This window comes from Adiantum capillus-veneris, chromosome 19 (assembly GCF_014529385.1).
Source record: "Adiantum capillus-veneris isolate H3 chromosome 19, ASM1452938v2, whole genome shotgun sequence".
Classification (NCBI taxonomy): domain Eukaryota; kingdom Viridiplantae; phylum Streptophyta; class Polypodiopsida; order Polypodiales; family Pteridaceae; genus Adiantum; species Adiantum capillus-veneris.
In genome coordinates, this window is record NC_140949.1 from 29694938 (window position 1) to 29718635 (window position 23698).

Genomic DNA, 23698 nt, shown 5'->3' on the forward strand with positions numbered 1-23698 from the left:
TTGAGGAAAAATGTACAACCTATGGGGGTTTCTAAAAATGTTACAGATCATCCTATTAATGATGTAGATGTACATGATGTACTTGATGAGGAAAGGGCTGAAAATAAGCATGCTAGAGGTATACCAAAATGGCTAGTGCATACATTTTGCGATAGTAAATTGGATGCACCTTTGTCTAGTTGTAGTCGTTCAGGCTCTTGCCATGCATCTTATGCATCAGATTGTTATGCTTTGGCTGTGTCTAGCTTACATGAGGTTGAGGAACCTCTATCTTTTGATAAAGCACAAAATTCAAAAAATTGGATGGCTGTCGTGCAATTAGAATATGATGCACTTATAGAAAATGACACATGGACTTTATGTGATTTTCCTCCTGGCAAAAAGGCCATTGGTATGATGTGGGTTTACAAGTTGAAATGCAAGCCGGATGGTGAGATTGATCGCTGTAAGGCTCAACTTACTGCAAAGGGTTATGCATAGCAAAAAGGCACAGATTATGAAGAGACTTTTTCTCCTACTTGTAGTATGACTACTGTGCATTTCTATGTGCATTTGTAGCTCATTTTGGTTGGGATATACATCAATCAGACATTGTTACTACTTTCTTGAATGGTGACATATTTGAGGAAGTTTACATAACTCAACCTTGTGGTTTTGTCAAGAAAGGACAAGAGGATAAGGTGTGCAAATGTAACAAAGATTTGTATGGGTTGAAGCAATCTCCTTGTGCTTGGTATGAGAAGGCTGACACTCATTTGATCAAACGAGGCTTTCGTAATAGTCGAACAGAAAGCACATTGTATGTAAAGCATAAGGGTGATATACTTCTCATCGTGGTTCTTTACGTAGATGATTTGTTGATCACTGGACCCAATGAGAGGCATATTGCTGAATTTAAGGCTGATTTGAATTCTACTTTCAAGACGAAAGATTTGGGGCTGTTGCATCATTACTTGGGTATACAATTCAAGTAGTGTGATGGTGGTATTGCCTTGTGTCCGAAAAGTTACATAGAGATATTGCTATGTAAGTTTGGACTTGAGGATTGCAAACCTAGTTTCCCATATAAACAGGTTTGAAATTGAGTCTTCATGATGCTAGTGATCATGTAGATGTCACTCTTTACCAAACTGCTATTGGATGCCTCATTTATGTATGCAACAAAAGGCCGAATATTCAATTTGCAGTCTCATTGGTGAGTGGATTTATGCATAGCATAGGGTCTAAGCATTGGTAGGCTATCAAGAGGATTTTTTGCTAGAAATTGCTACTTGAGTGGCCCTTTACATCTTGGCCTGTTTTATCCCAAGGGGGGAATCATTGTCGCCAGACCTACATGCTTTTTTAGACTCAGATTGGCTGGTTGTTTTGACATGCGAGTGTCCACAAGTGGTTTTTGTTCCATGCTTGGAAATTCATGTATATCATGGTTGAGCAAGAATCAACCTTGTTTGGTGGATATAGCAATTTGACACATGAAAGGTGGATATACACCAAACCCTGTAATACTGGCTCAATTTTTTGAAAGGAGCCGTGCAATTTAGCTAATGGTGATTTGTAATTGTTATATATCTGGACATACCCTCTTAGCCTCTTTGAGTCTACACCCTTGTAAATGGCTGAATGGCCGTGGAAAAGTTCCCTTAACTCTTAAGTCAAAACCCTTAATTTTAGACTAAAGAGATATTATTAGCTTGGAAGGATTTTTGAACGTTCACTGTGAGAGCTTCTTGCTGCTACAAATTGTAATCCTCTTTTCTCCTGGAGTGGTAATAAGAGTTCATTTCCAAATAGCACATTATGTTCCTTGTCTCTTGCTCTAAAATCTAAGTATAACCATTCTCAATTCTGTTGTGGTTCACAACATGTTTCTTGTGAGCTAAATGCATTGATTTGAAGGTTAAAATGGTTGTTTTTTGATGTTTTGACCATGGATAAGTGTTTCTATGCTTAAGGGGGACCTTCTCAAGTAGTTCTATTTTAGTTTTTTGCACATTTTTTGTGATGGATCATGATTTATGTACCTTCCCAGAAGGTTGTAGAACTTGGTAGGATTGTGCCCCTAGGTGTTGTAATACTTCTCCTTAAGTTCTATTGCATTCCGAATTTGTTTGGATGCAGAGAAGGCGTGATGACCTAGAGCGGTGAGATTGGACGCATACTGATTTTCTGACTAAGAAGTGGTTGATTTGCTTCTGTCGTAGAATGAGTAGACCTCTAAGTTCACTTAGTGAGATCGACACTCTCATTAAGTCTCCATGCCCCATCTCGAGTCGCTTCCTTGCATATTGACATTATGTTAGTACAAAAAGCTATGCTGTAGACGTCCATCATGGCGACCCACTAACATTGGCACCGTTGCCGGGGAGACCGATCCTTAGGTGGTGAGTGACTCAGTGTACGAAAAAATTCATTCCAAAGCTTTTGACAGCCGTCCCGCTTACACATAGACAGTGAAACAACTAGACGTAGGTTTAGTGTTTAGTAGAGACTGGAGTCCGAGACTAGTCAGCGCTACTCCTTATGAGCAAAGAAAGAAGTGAGTGAAGTACAAGAGAGTATTTCATTCTTTGATTTTCTCATGCTTGGAAAGGACTGTTCCACCACGCGCTTCGTTGTCGTTTTTGTACTATTAAATTCATTTATGTTTGCAGATTTATTTCAGTTTATAGGAGTAGGTTAGGTAACAAATTACACCATCATTTGGGGCCAAAAGGATCGAGAAAAAAACTATCAAAAACCTTATTTTGGTGTTGAAGACCATAACTCTAAAAAGTTGAAAAATTGATGGTCAGAGCTTCAAAACTGAACCAAACCCAGCAAGACCTTCAGAAAGGGGATAGAAACGCTTGCTAAAAACAGACTGTGCAAAAAAATTCCAGTTTTCCTGTCCAACATGGATCACGATCCATGTACCTTTTTGTCAAAATATGCTAAAACTATTTTCCTTGATTAGAGCAGGCTCTCAGGCATCAAAACCTTGAGTTTGGTTAGAAATAGAGTGCTAAAAGATCACTTAAATCTAGAAATTGGGTTGAGCAGAGCAAAACCTTGGAAATTGAGAAAAATAAGAAGAAACTAAACTTTTACTTGTCCAAATTCAAAAAGGGAAGAGAATTGGGATCACCTAGAAATAGGGAACCAACAGAACAAAAATCATGACCAGATGCTTCCCAACATGGATCGCGATCCATGTTCCAGGTAGACATCTGATAGTGAAATTTGACAAATACATCCATGATTACTAAGGGAACAATTTTTCCAAAAGGAGTCATAGACAAAAAGGAAAAAAACCTGATCAAAATACCAAAAAAGGAGTTGTTTGCAAAAAACCGCAAAACAGATACAAAATCTTGCTTTTGACTTGGAAAAAGTTGATCAAATCCAAAAAGATTTGGGGAATAGCATCACCAGACCTTTTGTCACAAACTCACAAAGTATCAGTCCAAAATCTTGCCAAACATGTATCGTGATCCATGTACCTTTTTGGAATATTGAGCTGGTATTGGGCAAGTAGAAAAGGGATAACATTTAAAGCACTTTCTTTCAAGGGACCCTTATTAGAAAAGTTCAAAAAGAGGGTAAAAGGGGCAAAAATGAGATCAAGGGGGAAACCATTGGAACAGACCCTAAACTGACTTTTGGCTGACCTAAAAAACTCCAAAATATTCAAAAACCATATAGCTAGCATTAGTAGGCCAAGGACTAGATGTGGATCAAGTTTCAGTACATTATGACGCTCAGTTACATGGATCACCGATCCATGTTCCCCTGACACAGATTGATACAAAAGTTGCACCATAGGTAGAGGGCATCACAGAGAGTCTAGTGGTCCTTTCAAAATTGAATTTGATCCAAAAAACTATACCAAAAGTCCAAAACTGGCAGTAACTCTTGGAAAGTGACAGAATTGACCTAGCTTCCAACCCAGAGGTCCATTTCTAAAAATTTTGATACCATAAGATCTCCTAATCATGCTGAGCCTGATGGTATCAAGAAAAGTCCATTTGGCTTCCAAACATGGATCGCGATCCATATTCCTCTAAGTCAAAACAGAAGCAGAATTTCACCACATAAAGAGCTAGTCCACAAGACCCCGATGGTTCTTTTAGAATTGAAATTGGACCTTAATTGTTGATGTTGTGTGAGAAATTGTGCGCTACTGAAAAACCTAGCTAAATTTTGTCAATTAAAAGCTAGAACTAACAGGAATGGCTGTAAGCTCACATCTATCAAGCATTTTTGACAGATTACAGGTACTAGAGGATACTACCCAGCAAGTAAGATCAAACGGGGGATTCAAACTGGCTAATGAGGTAACCCGGTTGGATTCTGCAATACCAATTATTCATGAATGCGATCAGGAAGATTGTACCAGAATAGAAATCCCAGCATCTTTGACCAAGGGAGCAATCACTCAATGGAAGAAAGCGTGAATCAAAGACCATTGCCACCTTTAGAACCCATTTTAGAGGAGAGCTTCTCTGACACTTTGTCAGAAAGATCATACAGCCTCATGACACTTTGTCAAAAAGATCATACAGCCTCATGACTGAGGATTCTTACAAGTCAAACCCTAAGGGAGCAGCTTTGATGGGGGCATGTCTTTCTCAACGTGTATCTGATGTAAATATATTGTATTTGAAGTTTCAATTTGAAAATGTGCTTAAGGCCAAAATCTATAAGGATGGAATGGGCCGCTACTGCGTTAAGTTGGAAATAAGCCGAACGAGTTCAGAGACCTTATAGATGTTGATTATGAAGGGGATAAGTGTTTTGACAGAGAGGGAGTGATGTACTTAGTGGTTCATAACCCCTTTATTGTGGATAAATGGGGGATGACTGACACGAAGGACTGATTTCCATACCCAATATGAAGGGTTTGGTTTGACGTTAGAAGGGACTGCTTTGACTTGGTTCCAACCATTAAACAGCTTGGAATTCCCAAGTATTGATCAACTTCTCTGAGAATTCAGCAAGGAATTCTCAAAGAGAGGAATCAAGCATAACACTATCTTCGAGATTTATGCATTTAGGCAAAAGGAGAATGAGAAAGTGAAGGAAGCATCACTTCGTTTCATGCAGTATATAGAAAGATTCCCTGCGTGAGAACTACCTCAAGATGAGAGAATGTCAGTCCTTTTCATAGAAGGATTGTGAAATGACACACTAAAAGAGGACTTGCACTTGAAGGCATGTGTAAATTTTGAGCAAGTCATGAAAGAGGCGTTGTATCTGGTAGATAATTGAAAGGCATATGGGGAGGTGACTGAAGACACAGATTAGGGAACGAGTAGCACCTCTTCAACCACTAGTAAGTCCACAATGGAATTGGGCGGGCAAAACCCAATTGTGCCGGACGTTGATCAAATGATTGAGGAAGTGATCAGAAGGATAAACCAAGGAAACAGGACGAGCCCAGACACACGACAACTGGCCACCCAAAAATGCGACACTTGTGGAGAAGATCATCCAACCCAGTGGTACAACCTTCAACAAAGTCCAAGAGTAAACGCACCACGAGTACTGAAGTGGTGTGCTACCGAACAGAAATGGACAAACCATGAAACCCAAAATGTTTCTATAATTGGAACTATATTAGAGAGAGACAATATGAACCAAATGGAGGGCAACAATTTCCACCCCCTCCAAGATACCAAGTAGGGCCAAATAACTCAATCCAAGGGCAGGAAAAACCTCAACCTGTGTTGGGGCATCAACCTCCCTTACCCCAGGACAATAGGGCCATGGTACGAATTTCTCAACCCATAGAAACACCTTCTGATCAGAGTATGGTCCAGGTAGTCTCATATCAGGAAGATTCAGACAATACCTACAAGAGGGGATTTGATGGTAATGCATATACTATGGAGGGACAAATTCCATGGATAATTTTTGAAGAGATGCCCGAGCCCTCATACATAACACAGCCAACTAAAAACCATTACTTGGTCGATGAGAATATGCTTATGTTCATGGAAAACTAGAACTACAAACCTAGGGGGTATCCTCCTAGAGCAGGACAACCGATGGGGGCTCCACAAGCTTCTCCACCACCTATAGGACCATGCTATGAATGTGGTGGTGATCATTGGGCAAGGGTTTGTCCAAACAAAGGAGAACGGGTTAAATGTTTTGGGTTCTGTGATGGATGTACCACTGATCATCTCATTCCACACTGTCCAAAAAACCCTGACAAACAAAGGGAAAGCAACCATGAACAAGATGGGGATTGTGCCAAGCTCAAGTGTATCGGAAATAGAACCAAACAATCAGATAAGTGCGGTAACTAGAGCTCAAGCACATGAGGCTGCAAGGAATGCCCCAGCCAGTCAAACCGAGATATAAAATTTATTCTGTCCGAACCGCTAGGAAATCTTGGAAGGCAAAACGAGACAAGATGAAAGCCAAAAAAACGGATTTGGAAACCAAATTACTGCAAACAGAGGAACAATTGAAAAGGGAAAGAGACCTTAAGGGACAGAGCGGGGTAGAAAAACCGTCGGTTATACCATCGGGAGGATCTGTCTTGGTAGACAAGGTTCTTGAACCTTTTGGCGCAATTTTAAAAGATTAAAATGCAAGACTAAAGCCTAACCAAACCCAAGAGGATAGGTGGTTAACGTACCCTTATCTGGGCTATGAAAAGGAGAGGCTAAAGATGTGCAAAGAGCTCATCCAAGCTCAAGCGCTTCTGGAACCACCAGTTCCGAGTGCTCCAAAAATTGAGGTATCAATCCGTGAAAAAATTCAAGGTTAGAGGGGATGGAAATTGAAAAGGAATACCAACCAGATTTTATAAACAAAATGCCATTGGATATGAGTGTTGCAGTCAATACGACAGATAGAATGTATTTGCAAGCACTAGTGTCAATTGCGGAAGTGGAAGAACAATGGACTCAGGAGCTATGTGAACACATCAGGAATCACAAAGATGGAAGTGCTACACTTGCGTTAGATCCTATCACAGAGATCCACTTGGAGAATGAGCTCTACCCAAATGACATCCGATCACTATATGGTGATGCAGGTACAACGATATCGAAAGATAGTAAACCGCAGTCATTGAAAACTTTTCCTTCATTTATTGGTAACCATGAAACCCGGTCGGAAGTGAAGAAACTACCATCTCAATGGAAGGCCAATCCTAAGATGATGGATGCCAAAACTTTTCATGAGCTGATGTCATCCCCTATCCGTTGTACGTGAACTCTGTCAGAGTTACTGCAAATAAGACCGCATCTTTGGGAGGAGGTCGATTTTTTAATAGAAAAAATAGGACTGGTAATCCCGCCACCCAATGATTCTCCAAAAACACTAAAGAAACAACCCTCGAAACAAACTAAACATGAGCCAGTACCAGTGAACAAGGTAGGGGATTATTGTGAAGGTGAAGAAGAAAACACTACCCTACCGGTGAAGTACAAAGAGGTTAAGTCGATAGCAATAGTGGATAGTGGGGCTGAAATAGCCATAGCTACCAAAGCAATGTGGAAAAATTGGGAGAAACCTGCTCTCCAAAAGACTAGAATGAGACTTCAATTAGCAGATGGGTATCTGAAAAGACCAATTGGCATCTTGGAGTAGATTGTGGTAACCTCTTGCGGAATTGCATATGAACAGACGTTCGCTATTATGAATTTCGATGAGAGGAGCAACTTCGATATCATATTGGGCAGACCATTCATACGTCAGCTCAAAATGGTACAAGATTGGGGTTATGACTATATCTATCTAAGGAACAAGGATGTCACTACAAAAAGTAGTGTCACAGATCAAAGCTGTAGAGATGTAGAACGAACCCCCAGGAGAAGACATGAACTCCACAACTAACCAAGAAGGGGGAATACCGGCTTGGCTGCAGAACAAAGCTCACCATTGGACATGATAAGCTTCCAAAGGTGGCAGTTTAAAAAGGAAAGATTGCATTCTTGATAGGACTACGCAAGACGAGGCATATATACCAGAGCCTTTTCTAAAATAGATGTTCTAACCTTTTGGATGACAACAAATACTAGCCACTCTTGATGTTTGTGTAAACAAGGTGACCCTCACCAAATTTTGTGATGAGGAGGGATATGATATCATTCCATTCTAGATGATGGATGTCAGCCTAGATCCGAAATTAGAAAGGGAAGTCCCTAACGAGGAGGGGGTTGTCGATTGCCGACGCATAGTAGATGAAGTCTCAGTAAGAGACCTTGACCAAACAGTTGAAGAAGCTTTCTAGGACTTGATGGATAAGTCGTTAGAGGACTACGCAAACGACGAGCTTTCTAGTAGCTCAAGTTAGAAAGTCAAACGAAAGGATCGATGGGTGATCTACTATGATTTTCCAAACCAAAATCCTTGAAGACAGGGCAAATATCAAGATAAACGCAAAAACAACCGAAACAAGAATCAAAGAAGACCCGGTACCTGTGTTAATCGACAAAACGTAGTACTTAAGGTTAGTAGAAGCAATTGATTGCCTCAAAGACGGGATATCAAAGAGGTACATGAAACCTGACTCAACCAAAATAAAAATGAAAAAGAAGAACACAAAAAAAAAGGAGAGCAATTTCAAGAAATTGACGAAGTTGTCCAAAATGGAGCACAAAATCAAATACAATGAACTGAAACGAGCTTTGAAGGAAGTTTGGACAACAAAAATGGAAACTGACGAGGAATCAAACGATGTTAAACTCGATGCACCTTCCCTCTATAACAAGTATTTTATTTAAGATAGAAAAATCATGGTGTAGAAACCCAAACAAGATCCCAGAGAACCAGGAACTTCATATGATGGGCTTGAAAAAGCCAAATGTATCAACTTAGCAGAACCAAGCGAGGAGTCTAAACCGGCATACATCGCCACAGACCTCACTGACAAAGAAGAGTGTCTTCTAGTCGATACGCTCAGACAATACAAAGATGTATTTGCATGGTCATACAAAGATCTAAAGTGGATGGGTCCTGAGATCTCTCAACACCACACGCTACCCCTTAAGAGTTATGCCAGACCACACAGACAACACCCTTACACATACAATGAGACTTTTGCCAAGAAAATTAAGGAAGAGATAGACAAACTGAAGGATGTCGAGTTTATCTACGAGATTGAACACACCAATTGGGTGTCCCCTATATTGGTAGTACCCAAAAAGAATGGCAAACTGCATGTCTGTGTAAACCTCAAGCAGGTAAATGCAGCCACCATCAGGGATAACTATCCATTGCCAGTAATGGATCATACTTTTGAGAGGGTAGCAGGGAAAGAGGCCTATAGTTTTTTGGATGTGTTCTCAGGCTACAATCAGTTGATAATTAAAGTGGAAGATCAGCATCAGACAGCTTTTGCAACAGAGTGGGGTATATTTGCCTACAAGGTAATGCCTTTTGGCTTGACCAATGCCCCTGCTACATTCCAAAGACTAATGAGTCATGCATTCAAGGAATATCTCAGACAATTTCTAGAGATATACATGGATAATCTTTGTTTTCATTCTCATTGAAGAAATAACCACATAACGCATCTAGGAAAAGTCTTTGAAAAGTGCAGAACATAACTTATTTGCTTAAACCTTAAAAAATGCGTCTTCATGGTAAGACAAGGTAAAATTTTGGGCCACATTGTGTCCAAAAATGGGATTTTCACTATTCAAGAGAAGGTATAAATAATTTTCGCACTACCGAGACAACAAAGATGAAGGAAGTGCATGCATTAATGGGGCATTGTGGGTAGTACAAGAATTTCATATATATGTATGCTATAATAGCTAAGCATTTGTACGCCCTCATTGTTAAGTTTGAATGGACGAAAGAATGTGAGCAAGGCCTCCATAAATTGAAGCAACAATTAATTTCTACTCCATTTTTGCAAGCCCCTAACTGGAGCAAAATCTTTCATGTTTATGTTGATGCATTAGCCTATGCCATAGGATGCATATTAGCCCAGCCAAGAGAGAAGAAAATGGATTTTCCCATTGGCTACTCTAGTCGACAACTAAACAATGTAGAGAAAAATTATACCACTATGGAAAGAGAAGGTCTAGGAATGATATATGCTGTCAAAAAATTTAGACACTACCTTCTTGCAAACAAATTTGTTTTCTTCGTGGATCACCAAGCACTGTTATATCTAGTAAACAAACCGTGCAACATTGGAAGAGTTGTTTGCTGGTTTATACTATTGCTTGAGTTTGACTTCAGGTAGTCGTAGAAAAGGGGACTACACACACACACACACACACACACACACACACACACACACACACACACACACACACACACACACACACACACACACACACACACACACACACACACACACACACACACACACACACACACACACACACACACACACGAGCAGATAATCTTTCACGACTGTTTCATGAGGAAGCACCTGAGGATATCGATGATGATGTTCCCGATTTGTATCTATTTAACATCAAAATGGTTCCAAGGTGGAGCGAAGAGGTCATTCCTCTTTTCACAATTGGGTCATTACAGGTAGAAAGACAACCATCAATTATACAACAAGCACGAAATCTCTAGCTTTTAGCAGGACGGTTGTACAAACACGGTAAGGATGTTAAACATATACGAACACAGTGTCGATACATATGTAAAATCATGTGATAGCTGTACAAAACAACCTCCAATGGAGCATGCCACCCTGTTTTGAGTAGTACAAGCACCCAAATGGAGTACTCACATAGCTGAGTACTTAAAAAACAAGACCTTCCCAGAGGGATGGGGCAAGGCAAGAATGAAAACTGTAGAAGAAGAGGCCAAACACTATCTGCTCATTGCCAACCAACTGTATTGACTTGAAAGGACAAGCAACTATGATTGTGTGCTACGAAAAGAGAATATTATGTTATCTTAGAACAAGCACACTCAGGACATCCAGGGGGACATTTCTCTGCTGTTGATAAAACGACAAAGCTCGTGCTACACTCAGGCATATGGTGGCCAACCCTATTTATGGATACAGAGACCTATGTCAAATGATGTGATGCATGTCAACGCACAAAACCACCCCTACTGAGAGATGAAATGCCACTCAGGCCAATGATGGGGGTACGTGATTTTGCCGAATGGGGCATTGAATTTATTGGTCCCATCATGCCTGCGAGATACAAATCGCATGCACAATACATCATAATAGCGACATACTACATGACAAAATGGACAGAAGCAAAGGCAACCTAAAAGAGCGATGCATGAACTACAGCTCAGTTCCTTTTCAAACACATCTTTACAAGATATGGTCTACCCATAGAAATAGTGAGCGATAGGGGAACACACTTTTTAAACGACGTCATTGAAAGCCTTCTTGATGAATCATGGTGGTCCATCGCAAATCAGCACCCTATCACCCGCAAGCTAATGGGTAAGCAGAGAGTACCAACAAAATCTTATGACTGTACTCACCAAAATAGTCAATGACTCAAGAAATGACTAGGATCAAAAAGTTACACACAACATTATGGGCTTACAAAGTAGCTTTTAAAACTTCCATCGAGACGACTCCCTTTAACCTGGTGTTCGGGATTAATGCGATCCTACCCATGGAATTCTTAATCAAAACCCTATGAGTGGCAACGCAATTAGGATGGACGGGCCATGAGCTATCGGAAAGACTAGACACCCTGGAACAATTAGATGAAACTGGAATGAGAGCGATAGCTGGATATATGCTCAGAAAAAACAAATGAAGGCTTTCCATGATGAACATGTGATTAGCAAGGAGTTCCAAAAAGGGGATTATGTTTTAATGTATACCCTCAAACAACACTTCAAAAAGCTCAAGAAGCGAGGGATGGAACCTTTTGTAATACATGATATATCACAAAGCGACGCCATCAAGCTTGCAACAATAGCAGGTGAGGAGATGCCTAATTGGACGAGTGGCTGCAGGTTAAAGAAGTATCTTCTTCTGCTGACACCCAAAGAACTCGAAACGATACATGCAGTAGGTCAGCGCAGAAGTCAAGCACATGACATTCGGGAACATGCACATTAGGAAGCCAAAATTAGAATATCAAAGTGAAAGGAGCAAGAAAACTTTCATAGAAATGCACAATAGAATTATTGTATCGATACTACTCCGATAGCATCCATACAAACGGCCGCTACATGGTTAGGTGGAATGGATCTATACATTAATTTAAAACTTGTTGATGGTACCATCAGGTGAGCATTAGCGAACACCGAGGCAAGAGCTTATGTTGTTAACTACTCCACTTTCAAAAAACTCACAAGGGTACCTCTAATGCCAAACATGATGGGGTTCAAAGTAGCAGACAAAGGCACAATGGATAGTCCGGGACACATAAATTTACCAATCACTATTGATGGAACAGTTTATCCGCATCAATTTCATGCGATCGAAGACCAGGATCTTAACAAATCAGCTATTTTGGGATTGTCGTGGGTGCGCACTTATCAGGCCACGCCAAGCTGGGAGGACAATACCTTACAACTCAGACAAGTGGACCTATCTTTTGCCACACCATTTGTACAAACATACCATGTATGGGAACCTCTCCATTACCACATGCACCAGTTCCCCGATATTACCCAACCGTGGTCGAGAAGATATGGGTTAAAAAATTCATCATGCAAACCAATCCAAAGAAATTGTGGATACCAAAACGACAAAGCAATACAAGTTAGCCTACATTGCCTCAACAGAAATCTGACCTCGCCAAACAGCGTACGGCTTTTGTCGGACAACCTAGGCCAATCTAACACCAACCTCGACATCCCAAAAATGTCAAGTGGGTATGGAAACCAAAACAAACTCGCTCACACGATGCTTCTTCTAGGGAATCCACAAGCAAGCAATTTCAGTCCAAAACAAATACCTCGAGCAAAACAACCAACAGTATCAAAACTTTTGCAGGTCAACGTCAAACACAAGGCGGGTCTTCTACAATTACTATTGTTCAGACCATGCAACTTCAATGTGACCTCGCCACCAGCAGCCACTAAACATATTGTTCAGCACCCCTCTCTTGCACAACATTTTGTTTTCCCATGCATATCCTTCATTAGCATCATAGAGCCACACTAGACGGCTATGCATAGACACATTCTTTGCTCCCATGCACTCTAACACGTGTTCGTCTGGGATGACTCACTCTAGGAAGGGGGGAAAATGCAGCAGGATTGTCATTTTGTATATATTATTTCTTTTTCTTTTCTTTTCTTTTCTTGTCTTTAAAACAAGCTTTTCAGAGCCTTATAAACTCTTAGCCTACATAATCATGAGCCATATCGACACCATCTAATACCAGGCTATGTATGTATGAGAGGTTACACTAATTTTGGATAATTTATGGCCAAAAATAATTTTCTTTCACAAAAAAAACAACAACAAATAATGAACAAAAATTGATAAGTCGAGCCAAGAAAGTCGGGAATTGACTTTTGAAAGCAAACGCGAAAACTTCAAAGCAAGGACTTCGAACATGGCAAATATGAAAAGATTCGGCACAAGATGGATTTCAAGCCAACTTCTAAAGGATCAAAACTGCAGATCCAATGCCATTTGTCAACCGAACATCAGAATGAAGAACGGTTCGAACTGTAGGGTGATATGAACAACAAGATATGATCAATGGAGGTAAGTATGAATGGGGCATTCCAGGTAGACTAGGAACATATAGTCAAATGGGGCAACATAAGCTCATTTGCATTGAGAGAGAGAGAGAGAGAGAGAGAGAGAGAGAGAGAGAGAGAGAGAGAGAGAGAGAGAGAGAGAGCCACAAAAGCATAGGGTTTTCAGATTTGTTTCTGCCCGTTGCGACCACCTCGGTAGCTCTTACTACACCGGATTCGACATGTATGATCATTAACCTTACAAGAACATGTGTGTATGCCCCATACGGCATCAACATTGACAAAACAACAGATCAGAGCAGTGCAAAGTCACAAAATTTGCAAACTAACAGGGCCAATGGGGAAAGTCAAAACTCATCATAAACCAAAAACCTTTCATCGGTAGACCCCAAGTAGTTGGCAGAATCAGGCAGGACAAAAACAATAGCAAAAGGTGGTGGAACATGGACCGCGATCCATGTTCCTCAAACCCTTAAATTAGAGAAATTTGTTTAGGAGTATCCATAGGTGGTTAGGAACAAACTCCTATAGCTGGAATTTCAAAATGCATCCCAACATGGATCGCTATCCATGTTCCTTTTCGCCAAAATCAGGGCAAGAGTGGCTCACTAGCTGGGAAATGCAAAAATATGAATGATGCTACAAAAATAATCACAAAAATTGCTCTTAAGATCATCAAATCCTCCTGGTTTGCTACCTTCAGTCTGCAAATGGTCTTTTGGCCATTTTCAGAAGGAAAAGGATAGGATTCCAGCAAAAAATCAGGGAGAGGACAAATGGTAGGATGCCAGTAAAACTCATGGAGTAGGGTTAAAAGCAAAGTTCTTGATAAGTTTTCAAATTTTTGCTTAAGCCAATTGGGAGACTTCAAACACTCCTCGAAGCCTATCAACAAGGAAATGTGACTTAAGGATGTTTGTAGGATCAAAATCAAGTAAAAGATTACTTGCAAAATGGTGAAATTTGCCGGAATCAATTTGTCTCCTCAAATGGATTCAAATTCTAATGGAATTTGACAAGGAGCTAGGCAAATCTGTGAACTACAGGCCCAAATCATTGGGAATTGAGGCAATGACAGATATCAGGCAAAGCGTGTGCCCAAAAATGGTTCCAAGAAACAGATACATTCAAGACAAAAAAAACATGGCCATAAACTAGAAAATGGGCCAAACTAAGGAAAAACATGTCCAAATCTGAAAAAATTTCACCAGTGTACTAGGAAGACCTATAGGAACATATGTGCAAAGAAACTGTATCAAAATTCATCTAAACATGGATCGTGATCCATGTACCTTTTTGCCTAATCAAAGAAAAACCCATGCTATCTGATCCAGTATGTTCAAGAAAGCCAAGCCATGAAGTTTTGAGCCATTTGAATTCCAAAATCCACTTCAAAATGCCAAAATTCTCTAAGTCTACAAAAGATTTTAAAAAATTAGCCCAAGTGTCAAACCATTGATCCAAATCCCAAATTTTTTGGACCAAGGCACCATCTAGATGAAACCTACCAGATGGTATCATCAAAATTTCAAACTGTTGTCCACAACATGTATCGCGATCCATGTACCTCAAACTCTAAATCTAGAGAAAATTGCACAGTAGCATCTCCATATGCCCAGGAACAACTTCCCCTAGTTAGAATTTCAAAATTACTCCCAACATGGATCGTGATCCATGTTTCTTTTTTTCAAAATTCATATGTTACACTGTATCCTTGTGCCTATAGTAATCCTAGATGCACTGGTAAAATTTGGGGTAGATTTGACAAAGTTATGCTCATTTTTTTATTTTATGGTCAAGTTTGCAACTTTCCGAAAGTTCTGATCAATGGCTAAAACCTATTTTCAATGCTAAAATTGACTGCAGGATGCCTCGAAGGAAAGCACAAAGGGAGTGGAATGCTGCACCTTATGAGATAACATATATCTCCTCGAATGAGAAGGCTCATATCATCGAACAGGTACTCAAAGAAATTCTAGCTAACATTTCATTGGAAGATTTCAAGCCGCGGACGGAGAAATAGTGAAGACCACTATTTTCCCAAGGGAAATGTGGACACTACACCAGAAGCCAGAAGTACAACCAGGGGACAGATGTCTACAATTGGAAAATTTTCTACGGTTACCACCCTGGGGAACGGACTTCAGACAAGCTCATGAGCTCATAAGCTCCATTCAATACAATGGGGAGGCCACTCTGACTGACAAAGATGGGGCAACAGTCAAGGTTAAGATCACAACAAAAATAATCAATGAAGCTCTCCACCTGCAGCAAGGGATGCACAATCTATTGCAAAAGACAAAGGCAATAGACAACCACAAAGCTTTCCTGAAGCAAAGAGGCCACAAGTTGACATATCAAGATTTGATCTACTCAGAAACTAAATTGCCGTTGCGCCTTGTATTGCAACACTTCAAAGTGTAGAAGCCACCCAGATATACATAACCATTATTGCACATGGCAGTAGTAATGGCAACGGGCTTGGTAGAGAGAAGAGTGGTCAGTTGCGACTTCGGAAATTACCTTCCGACAACATTGTCGAAGCAAACCTAAAGGGGAGCCAAAAAAGCAAGGCCTACATGAATGCGGGACCAATGCTGACGCGAATCGCCTACCAAGCATTAGGGATGATTGATGATCTACTACCCGCAGAAGCACAGATAGATCTGATTCACAAGTCTAAAAGAGCAGTAAGATCTGTGGCTAGAACTCCCACCAGGCCAAAACCAGAAGCTAAGCAAACAAGGCAAAGCGCAACCATAAGGGATTCTGACAGCGAAAAGACCGAGTCGGATGCTCGGAGTAGCCAGGAACCTGGGTCCCAACAAAGAGACACTCCTTCGGAATACCAATCTTCAGAAGAGGATCAGAACAGCCAGTTCTCTTTGGGATATACAAGATTGAGGAAGAAAACTGCCCACGTGGCAGAAGCCATCCCAATAACTCAAGCCAAGAGAACAAAGGAAGAAGCACATGCGTTGGGGAAAAGGATCCGCCAACAAAAGCATGAAGAAAAAAGAAGCCAAGGAATAGAAGTTGATGATGAGAAAGAAGAGGAAGAAGAAGAAACATTCCGTTGCTACACAGGCAGACAACGGCTCTGGAACGGATCAAGCAACAAAAAAGACAAGAAGCCAAGGAAAAATGAGAGATTGGCAGCACTATGCAACAACGGATCCATAACGAGCTCAAACGAAAGATGGAGCTAAGAGAGAAAGAAGAGGCAAAGAAACCACGCATTGATGATCTAGAATCATTTGAAAAATTCACTTGAACAAAAAACGAGAAAGATAACTCACAAGGGAAGGAAGAGCAAGACACACTTGACCAGCAGGGTCAAGAGTTTGATTCTCCCAAAGACACTGGGGTCCCTTCAAAGACTGCAATAAAAGAGAAAGAAAAAGTTGAAGACCTGTCAAAGCAAGGAGCAGAGAAGAGCCAGTCAAAACAAAAGACAGGTCAAGAAACGGAGGCATCACAACCAAAGCCTACCATAACTTCATCAGCTATAGAAGATCTGAAACGGAAAGAAAAAACAACTGATGAGGCTGAAACATCAGATCAAGGTCAAAAAAGCCAGCAGAGGCCAAGATCGCCTTGATCACAAGCTGTAATAGAGGAAGGAGCAAAAGTGGTCAAGTCCTTTGACATTGATGCTCAATTAGAGCAGATCAAGCTTTAGTTCAATGCCAAAGGGCTCTTTACAACCTGCACGGGCTGGAACTGGAAGATACTAACAGAGACGTGTCTAAGGTAGTTGAAGAGGCCTTGCAGCTAAAACAAAGAGTAGAGGAATTAGAGAAAGTACAACTACAAGTCCAATATGAGTTGCAAAGGGAACAGGAAAATGCAGCCTACTATTACAAGGAGGTGCAACAGTTTGACAAGGCAAACTGTTCCCTACAAGGCGAGCAGCAACGCCTCGAGGAGAAACTAACCAAAGAAAGGGAACATAATGAGAAGCTGCAAGAGTCATACGTGGTGGTCAGCAGAACCCTGACCTAGCTTTTGGCCATCCAAGGGACTCCCACCTCCTCAGCCCACCTCCTTAGCCGTTACTGCAAGATCAACATCCCTGAACCAAGAGGTTAAAGATCTAAAAGAAGCTCTGGCTCAAGAAAAGTATGATAGACAAATCATGACAGTAGGCCATAGGACCCTGCAAAGAGCCAAAGACAAAGAAATTGAAGAATTGAGGAAGCAGTTGGCTGAGGCACGGGGGACTTGGAGACTCTGAGGACCAATCAGAAAAAGCATCAACAAATAGCCGCAGTAGACTTTGAGCAAGAAGGAGGATTTGAGAGGTCCACATTTGAGGCTCACCAAATAGAGGTGCCGACTACAAGCACTAGAAAAGCAACGCAAGAATCTGCAGATCTAGCCACAACATCCATTTTGGATTTGACCAAGGGCAAGATTCAGTGCTGGATCTTAGAAGTCAACGACCCTTCCCATAAGGAATATCTGCAGTATGAGTTGAAAGTGATGGAATCGGCTGCCCTCCTTATGATTACTCCAGATGAGGTGGTAAAAAACCTCGGGCATGAAATGATCACCCTGCCCCACTGATGAGGTAGGAGGCTAGATTATGGCAGCAAAGAATGCTACCAGAACTTGAACCAAACAGCCGAGGGGATTATAGGGATGTTCCTGTCACTGCAATTCAGATTCAAACCATCATTGACAATCAACCCCTCTGGCAAAAGAAGTGGTTTGAGCAAAGATCAACAGACAAAATCTACTATAGGAACGCTCCACAGCACCTCAGGATTGACCCAACTTACTATCCCATCAACAGACAATGATCCTGGGATAGCTTTTACTCTTGGCAAAGCAAAAGACCGGCCGTGCTGAACTACACACTTATCACAAAGCCAATCAATACCAACCCACCATCTGAGGAGTACATGGTTCAGACTCTCAAAGGGGTCATTAACATGATGAAGGAGATCCCGGATCTCGCATGCCAGATGATTGTGAAAATTGCCAAGATGCTAATCACCTGCATAATAGCTTTCAATGATATAGAGGCAGCAGAGCATCCCTGGCAGATATTTGTGGAAGGCATAAGAGGGCTTTGCTTGAATATGGAGATAGAAATCCCAAGCAAGAATGTCATCATGGGATTCTATGCAAGAGTCATGCTCCTGCCCTCCCACTACATGCAGACTTTTGAGGAGGCGTTCATAACCAACTTTTTCGAAGTAGACTCCTCCATATTCAATCCCATGACAAAAGACTTGCCAGCACTCCATATAGCATATCAAAGTACTCTTAGCAACAACCCTTTTAGAGAGCTAGCCACAAAAGTAGAGATTGAGGCAAGAGCGCAGAAGTTCAGGCACCTCACTGCAACGCTCGAGAGAAGACAGTAGTGATAGCCGTTTTTCGGCTCTCCGTAATTGCCATAGTGAGTTATCCCACCCTACCAAAATCACCTAAACACTGTGGCTATTCTTACCTTTTCATTGTACATAGGCGTGTGTGAGCTAGGGGACTTTTCCCATATTTTCTTAAAAAACCCTCAATTAGCTAGTCACTGGGCTAGTTGAGCCAAAAAAATAAAAAAATAAAAAAATAAAAGTATATTATGGCCTCTTTGTGTGTAAATATTTCATTGTATATATGGCCTAAATATAGGGATTTTTTATAATTATTTTGGTATTTTATTTAAATATTTCTACTTAGGTGTGTGTTTTATTAAACCTATGTACACCTTCTTTCATCCTCTTACACCATAAGTATATTTTTTGCCAATATGTACATACTCTAACCTTATATTTTTCCTTTATACAAATCACTCCCACATTTTCACCCTCACCCTTGTGAAAACAAAAAATTGATTTCTACTCATTGGTCACGTTTATTATATTATTTACATGCATACCTTTTCCTCTTTCACCCAAAATAATTCAAAGAGGGACCATATCATATGATTCCAATATCTTTCCATATCCATAACTCCTCCATATTTTTATTATTATTTTTACTCATTATTCTAACACCATGTGCTCATTGAGCTAAAGTCCATGAATAGTCCATACAATAGTCCCACCATGAATATATTTCTTTATTCACCAATAATCCTCCTCCATGCATGTGTCAAGGGCAACTTGGATGCTTTGTATTATGATATGACAAAGGAGGGGCTCACTCTTGGATGCATTGTACAAATTCAACAAAGGAGGGGGCCACCGAAGACTTTTTGTGATGAAAACACAGGTCTTTTGGTGGGATTTTTAATATCCATCTCCACTCCGAATTTGGAGCTAGGGTCAAAAGAGAAAATGTATCCCACACTTTGAATAATCACCTCAAATTTTTTCATGATTTTTGGAGCTACCAGCGGTGAGATATAATTTTTTGAGTGGACCCCAGTCTGCCTACTTTTCTCACAAGTAGCCCATAGTCTTCTCTCACCTCTTTCCACACTTCTACACACACACACACACACACACACACATTCCTCTCAATCCCTCACTCAAACCTGCACCTTCAATGGTTTCCCTCACCTTCTTCACCATTAGCCTCCCCACTTACTTCCATAGCTCTCATATGAGCTCCACATGTACATACACCATCTCTATGCCTCTCTCTATTATCTCCAAAGTACAATTCCATCTTAACCCTTATATATATACATAAATTCAGCATGTGTACCATGCTTAACCTCTGCAAATCAAGAGATCTCATCAACGGAATTACCATTTTCATCACGATAATCAACCTTGGCGGCGGTGGCGTAAAGAAGGGAAGACGAAGAAGAAGATCGATAGTCATTTTGAGAACCTACACAAGTAAGTCCAAAACTTCTTCAAGCTTCACCATCACAAGGATTTGCTCACTTCATTCAACCATCCACCTCATTCTACCCATTGTAAATGTAACATTAACTTTCTAGTGATTACTAACGACTAACATACTAACACAAAATAGCATTGACCTAACCATAAAAGACACCTCACCTCAAGACATGTGTATAGTAACTCTCTCTCTCTCTCTCTCTCTCTCTCTCTCTCCCCCCCTCCCTCCTTACTTACTTTCACCTTATCTACCATCAATAATGCTCTCTTTTGAGCCCACACCCATGACTCAAGCAGACAAAGAAGGCCCGCAATGTTTTGATATTCAAAAAAATCATAATCCTGATTTGTTAGCTTGTAAATTAGGATTTCCAATAATCTTTATGAGGGGTCTCCAACCTATAAATAGGCCCCTCTCCTTCTTGTAAAACAACCTCCAACATCTCACATAGCACCCCAACACTCTATGCGTGAGGAGAGACTTAGGTGTAGCAACCACTTGTGAGCTTCACTCTTGGTGTGAGAGAAGCCTTCAAGCTACACATTGCAAGTGAGAGAGCGTGAGTTCCACAAATCTCAAAACCAGTATTGTATATGCTCCTTCATCATCAATAAATTGAGGTTTGGTGCATCAAAGGCGTGATTCGACGTTCAAATCTTCATCCTTCCATTTGTGCAATACGGTTTGGTGAATTCAAGGTGACTTGTGTATTTTGAGTTTTTATCGGTTGATCTTGATTTTAGAAAGTGTTTTAGTGTGTTTTTCATTGCTAGTTTTTTGTCCATTGTAAGAGGGTATTGTGGTGAGAGGTCTCCCACACCCTAAGACAGTGTGTGTGTGTTTTGGCAATGTTTAGCAATCACTAAGCATTGAGTGAGTTTTGTACAAGTTCTACGATAGCATCATAACGAACCATCTCCATTTGCAAGTCACAAATAAGGTATTACGTAAGATCCTTTTCTCTCTCTCTCTTCCCTTTGCTCTAGCTCTCTCTGGTCGATTGCATGTGTGTCTTGGTGTGAGGTTGCTTGTGTGTGTTGTGTGGTGCATCTTCTTGGTTGTGCCAAAATCTCTCTTGTGTCCTAGTTCTCATACCATAACTAGGTGGTGCCCCTTTTCTTGTTTGGGTTTGGCTGTGGGTTTGTTGTTTTGTTGTGCTTGTGGTTGCCCCAGCCCCAATTGAGCAGCACGGGAGCCTTGAGGGGTGTTTAGAGGTCGCCTTTCTTGTTGCCCGCCCCGGACAGCCTCAGTAGACTACACTCATGGACAGATTGCATGAGGACGTGCAATGAATAGGAAGGAGAGAATGTTTGGTGAATATAGCAATGTGGCATATGACTGGCGGATGTACACCAAACCCTGTAGCATTTGCTCAATTTTAAAATGAAGCTATGTAATTCAGCTAATGATGATTTGTAATTGTAATATATTTGGATATACCCTCTTAGCCTCTCTAAGTCTACACCCTTGTAAATGGCCGAATGGCCAATGGAAATTTCCCTTAACCCTTAAGTCAAAAGAGAGGTTGACATGGAAGCAAATGGCATTAGGCGTGGCCAAGGGAAAGGTAAGGAGAAAGAAGGAGTTACATCACAAAGTGACCATGGACGAGAAAAGAAGGCAAAGGAGACCAAGGAAGCTAAGAGAACTCGACGTCGTATCAACCTCCAAGACTTCCCTCTTGGACATGATATGTCTCCATACAACCTGTTGGAAGACATGAGAGGTAAGGGTCCTAATATCTCATGGCCTCAATTTCTTGCATTATGTCCACAAGTTAGGAGGGATTTAACAAGGGCAGTTAGCACTAGGAGAAAGGTAAAAGAGAGTGTGCCTGTTGTAAAAATTGCACAAGATGAAATGAATGAGGACATTACACCTGTGCTAGATTGTTACATAAAAGGGAGATTGGTTAGGAAAGGTCTAGTGGATGGGGGTGCACAAATTTGCATCATGACAGAAGGACTCATGCAAAGACTAGGCATGCACATCCATGAGACCCGTGAAATCAAAGTAAAAATGGCAAACAATAGCAAGGCTAGGTGCGTAGGCATTTGTAAAAATGTCTTTGTGGAGGCCTTTGGCATTAAGAAGGCGGTGGATTTTTATGTTATGTCGACCAAGGGAAATGGTTACCCATTTATCCTAGGAAGACCATGGCTAATGAAAATGCAAGCTTTGCAGGATTGGGAGAGTGGAAAGCTAATTTGCAGGAATGACAATCATAAGAAGGTTGTCTTTGACATGAAGGAGCAACGCCAAGAGGAGCTCCATGAAGAATCATCTCAAAGTGAGACGGAGGAAGGCTGGACCGATAGCACTTCAGAAGGAGAAATTAGCGGCAGCATTACTGAAGAGGAGTCTTCCATTGAAGTCATGGGGGTAAGGTTTAAGCCAAACAACCAAGAGACCTCTTGCCCAGGTTTGGAAGAGGTAGGTTCCCAAGAGAACCAAAAAGTGGAAGATGAAAGAATGCTAGAAGGTATGTTATCTACAACACTTACAAAGGATGAAAGAGAGGAGCTCAAAGGTGTGTTAAGGAAATTTCCTAGGATTTTTGCTAAAGACTACACCAATGTACGTGGAGTAGATGCTATTCAACACAAAATTGAGTTGAAACCAGAGGCCACACCTAAGGCTCAGAAGCTACAAAGGCTAGGAGTCATCAAGGAGCAGGCTTTACTCAAGGAGGTAAGAAAGCTTCTAGGAGCAGGTTTCATTTATCCAGTGGAGAATTCGGAGTGGGTATCTCCCGTTGTAGTCACTCCTAAGAAGAACGGAAAGTGGAGGGTGTGTGTGGATTACCGTCCACTCAATGAGGCAACAAAAAGAGATCACTTTCCCCTCCCATTTCAAGATGAGATACTAAATGAGGTAGCTGGTCACGAGAAGTACACTGTGTGTGATGGCTACTCAGGTTACTTTCAAATAGGTATCGCATTGGAAGATCAATTGAAAACAACCTTTATCACTCCTTGGGGTTGTTATGCTTTTAGAGTCATGCCATTTGGTCTGACAAATGCTCCTGTAACATTCCAACGTTTCATGAATATGGTGTTTCAAGCATTCTTTGGAAAGTCAATTAGGGTGTTCATTGATAATTTTTGCATTTATAGCTCAAAATCATTGCATCTACAAAGGGTAGAAGAAGGTTTAAAGAAGCTCTATGACATGGGAGGTCAGCTCAACCCTGACAAGTGTCACATAGGTGAGGATGAAGTGATCTTGCTTGGTCACAAGGTTTCCTATAAAGGTATTGAGGTGGATCCAGCAAAGGCAA